Source organism: Scyliorhinus torazame, chromosome 1, assembly GCF_047496885.1.
Source record: "Scyliorhinus torazame isolate Kashiwa2021f chromosome 1, sScyTor2.1, whole genome shotgun sequence".
NCBI lineage: Eukaryota > Metazoa > Chordata > Chondrichthyes > Carcharhiniformes > Scyliorhinidae > Scyliorhinus > Scyliorhinus torazame.
In genome coordinates, this window is record NC_092707.1 from 319,974,810 (window position 1) to 319,979,752 (window position 4,943).

The following is a 4,943-nucleotide window of genomic DNA, read 5'->3' on the forward strand; positions in this document are numbered from 1 at the left end:
ATGGGGCCAATTAGCATTTGACGGCCCATCTTCACCAAAACAAAGGACTGGTACTCGAGCAACTGGGACAGTCCCAGACATTTTGGCGCCACTCCCTGTTCAAGGGAAACGCAAACAACGGGGTCAGTGACCACTTGGGACATGCCCAGCCATCCATCCATAATTGGAACAGAGCCACAGAAAGGACAGAGAAAAGAATATAGGAAAGAACTCGCAACACCTGCTCATTGGTCATGTCCTGTTCTCTGTGTTCATTAGCTGCCTGTCTGTGCCTGCCTGCATATCATTATCTGCATGTCTGCACATCATGACAAAAGGAATCATCCAAACACGAAAATATCGATTGTTGTTTATAATTTATTCAGGTAATCAGAATATACAGTTTTAAGATAGTTTGAGTTGTTTCCTGTAGTTGCAGAAACCAATCCACACTGATTTCTCCAAGCTCGCGATCATTCTAATTGCTTTCCTTTGCATCCTTTCAAAAGCTGAAATTTCCTTTTGTCAGAACTCCACAGAGTATTCCAAGCTCACTCGAACCAATGATTTTTAAAGTGGTCGGCAGATCATACTCTTTCGGCTCAATATTGATCTTCTCATGCACGCCGATATCTGATTTTCTTTTACTCATTGCTAATGGGCATTGTTGCTGGGAACGATGGAGGAGATTCAGTGTTGTTGCATGAAGTGTTGGGTACTCTGAGACACAGACGAACCAACACGGTTGCGATTGGTACAACACAGTTTTATTTCTTTTAACTATTTATATAACAAACTCTGGTACTCAACACATGGTGACTGTCTGAGTGTCTGGCTTGGAGGTCCTTGCCCTGAGCCGTCTCCTGCTGGACCGCCCAGGAAGTGTTGTGTTCCTTGTTTTGTACTGTGTATGCTCTTGTCTGTGATTGGCTGTCGTGTTGTGTGTGCTAATTGGTCCGTTGATCTGTCCATCACTATGTATGTGTGTATGTGCTGTGATGTTCACTTGAATATCATGACATCCCCCTTTTTTACAATATTATGTGCCTACGTGGTTATAAATAGAGATGTGTACTGAGTGCAGCTAAATGTGTGTGTGTGTAATATTTACAGCATGTACATGGGGCTTAACTATATACAAGGGGCGATGTCGGGTGTGACATAATAACGAGGTTGTACCAGAACAAAGAACATGAAAATGTGGAACGATAAAATGAATTCCTGTAACGATAAGAACATAAACATGTTAAAACAGTGGTTGCATGAGTTCAACGTGTAAACGGTCTCATATGTCCAGTCTAGTAGGTGGGCGACGAATTCTGGTTGACCGCACCAAGGGTGGGTCTGGAACCACCGGCTGAGGTGCGGGCCTGGCCACGGGCGGCAACGGAAGGGGCATGGTAGCAGGCAGCTCCACAAAGTCGCTATCAGAAACCACAGGAGGACACGGTGTCAGTGTAAGGTCTCGTTGCGAGCGTGGCAGTAGGCGAAGAGCCCGCCGATTGCGCCTACGCATGGATCCATCAGGCATGCTAACCAGGACCGAGCGGGGAGCCACGCATCGGAGAACTTCGGCAGGTGCTGACCAGCCACCTTCTGGTAGGTGGATGCGGACGTCGTCTCCAGGGGCCAGGGCAGGAAGATCAGTTGCCCGTGTGTCATATGGCCTCATCTGGTGACCGCGCTGCAGTTGCATCCTGTGCAGTACCGGAGCATTATCTATTGTGGGTGCCAGGATGGAAGGCACAGTGGTCCTGAGGGCGCGACCCATCAGCAGCTGGGCTGGTGAGAGACCAGTGGCTAGTGGGGCTGAGCGATAGGCCAGCAGGGCGAGGCAGAAGTCCGACCCGGCAGCAGCAGCCTTGCAGAGGAGCCGCTTGACAATGTGAATGCCCTTCTCCGCCTTTCCATTTGACTGGGGGTGCAGAGGGCTGGACGTCACGTGTGTGAAGCCATATGAGGCAGCAAACGATGCCCATTCCTGGCTGGTGAAACAGGGCCCATTGTCCGACATGACAGCCATCGGAATGCCGTGGCGAGCAAAGGTGTCTTTGCAGGCCCTGATGACAGCAGACGACGTCAAATCGTGCAGGCGTATGACTTCTGTGTAGTTGGAGAAGTAGTCAACGATGATGACATAGTCCCTGCCGAGCGCGTGAAATAGGTCCACACCCACCTTTGCCCAGGGGGACGTCACCAGCTCATGGGGCAGAAGCGTCTCAGGAGGTTGCGCTGGCTGAAACCTTTGGCAGGTTGTGCAGTTGATCACCATGTTGGCAATATCGTCACTGATGCCCGGCCAGTATACTGCCTCTCGGGCCCTCCGTCTGCACTTCTCGACTCCCAAGTGGCCTTCGTGTAGTTGGTCGAGAACCAGCTTGTGCATGCTGTGCGGAATCACAATCCGGTCCAGCTTCAGAAGGGCACCATCAATGACGGCCAGGTCGTCTCGGACATTGTAGAACTGCGGGCACTGCCCTTTGAGCCACCCTCCCGTCATGTGGCGCATCACACGTTGTAGAAGGGGGTCGGCCGCAGTCTCTCGGCAAATACGGGCCAGACTGGAGTCGCCAGCTGGCAGATTTGCCGATGTGAAGGCCACCTGCGCCTCGACCTGACATACGAACCCCCCCGAATCTGGCGGCGTGCTCACTGCTCTGGATAGGGCATCCGCAACAATGAGTTCCTTCCCTGGGGTGTAGACCAGTTGGAAGTCGTACCTCCTGAGTTTAAGTAGGATGCGCTGGAGGCGAGGGGTCATCTCGTTCAGGTCCTTGTTTATGATGCTGACCAGGGGGCGGTGGTCAGTTTCGACAGTGAACTGGGGAAGACCATTTACATAATCATGGAACTTGTCTAAACCGGTTAGCAAGCCCAGGCACTCTTTTTCAATCTGTGCGTCGCGCTGCTCTGTGGGGGTCATGGCTTGCGATGCATTGGCAACCGGGTCCCATGATGACGTGTCATCCCGCTGCAGGAGCACTGCTCCAATGCCGGATTGGCTGGCATCAGTTGAGATTTTGGTGGCACGAGACGTGTCAAAGAACGTCAATACCGGTGCAGTGGTGAGTTTGAGTTTGAGCTCCTCCCATTCCAGCTGGTGTGCGTGTTGCCACTGGAACTCTGTGGACTTTTTGACGAGGTGGCGCAGAGCTGTCGTGTGGGAGGCAAGGTTGGGAATGAACTTCCCCAGGAAGTTGACCATGCCAAGGAAGCGTAGCACTGCTTTCTTGTCTGCCGGCTGCGGCATGGCTGTGATGGCGCTCACCTTGTCTGCATCCGGACGGACCCCTGACCTGGAGATATGGTCCCCCAGGAACTTCAGCTCGGTTTGGCCAAAGGAACACTTGGCTCGGTTGAGGCGCAGGCCGTTTTCCCGTATGCGGGCAAAAACGCGTTGGAGACGATATCTGTGCTCCTGTGGTGTGGTGGACCAGATGATGACGTTGTCCATGTATACGCGCACCCCTTCGATGCCTTCCATCATCTGCTCCATGATCCTTTGAAAGACCTCGGATGCCGAGATGATGCCAAATGGCATCCGCTTGTAGCAGAACCTGCCGAAAGGGGTATTGAAGGTGCATAGCTTTCGGCTGAACGGATCGAGTTGGATCTGCCAAAACACCTCAGAGGCATCCAGTTTTGTAAATATTTTCGCCTGGGCCATTTCACTCGTGATCTCCTCCCGTTTGGGTATGGGATAATGTTCCCTCATGATATTGTTATTGAGGTCTTTTGGGTCAATACATATGCGGAGCTCGCCGGAGGGCTTCTTGACACACACCATGGAGCTGACCCACGGCATGGGCTCCGTGACCCTGATAGGACCCCTTGGTCCTGGAGATCCTGCAGCTGCTGCTTGAGGCGGTTTTTGAGTGTCGCAGGGACTCTGCGAGGTGCGTGAATGACCGGGCTGGCATCTGGTTTGAGGCGAATTCGGTAGGTGTATGGCAGTCTTCCCATGCCCTCGAATGCCTCCTGGTTGTGGGCGAGGAGTGATTGGAGCTGTGCGTTGAACTCTGCATCCGGGAAGTCAGGTGTGCCATCTGGAGAGAGAGAGTGGACTTGTTGCACAAGGTGGAGAGCCTTGCATGCCTGTGCGCCTAGCAGGGAGTCCTTCGATGAGCCGACTATCTCGAACGAGAGTGTGGCCGTGTGTGTGTTGTGCGTCACCTGGAGCTGGCAGGATCCAATAGCCGGGATAACGTTCCTGTTGTAGTCGACCATCCTGCACCGGGACAGCGGGATTGGTGGTCTGACCTTCATGGCGTAGAAGGCTGACCATGCTATTAGGTTGGCGGAGGCACCAGTGTCCAGGTGGAAAGTGATCGGCGATCGGTTGACCGTCAGGGTGGCACACCATTCATCACCCGGATTGATTGTGTTGACTCGGTTCCCATCAATGACCGCAACCCGGAAGGTGTCTCGGTCATCTGTGTCATCGGTCTGGATGTCGTAATGTGGAGGCTGAATGGTCCACATGTTCCTGCAAGGTTGTCGGAGATGTGGAAGATCGACAGGTTGAGCTGCTCGACAGTAAGCAGCGTAGTTGCCCATCATGGTGGCTTGTTATACTTACCTGACAGGAGTGAAACCATGATTAAGAAGGTGATTAGCTCAGGACAAGGCTAGCCCATTGCACTTTGGGTAGTCTGACGTCTGCGATATCCCCAAATGCAGGAGACACGACTGCAACATTTGTGGTAGTGGAGGACTTCATACTGGATGGCACAGTAGCACAGTGGTTAGCACTGTTGCTTCACAGCGCCAGGGTCCCAGGCTCGATTCCGGGCTTGGGTCACTGTCTGTGCGGAGTCTGCATGTTCTGCCCGTGTCTGCGTGGGATTCCACCGGTTGTTCTGATTTCCTCCCACAAGTCCCAAAAGACGTGCTGTTAGGTAATTTGAACATTCTGAATTCGCCCTCAGTGTACCCGAACAGGCGCCAGAATGAGGCGACTCGGG

General features: G+C 52.8%; 1 pseudogene; it reads left to right on the forward strand.

The window, feature by feature from the left end:
* Positions 1–4,550: 4,550 nt before the first annotated feature.
* LOC140430537 (U1 spliceosomal RNA) lies at positions 4,551–4,699 on the forward strand (annotated as a pseudogene).
* The last annotated feature ends 244 nt before the right edge of the window (positions 4,700–4,943 follow it).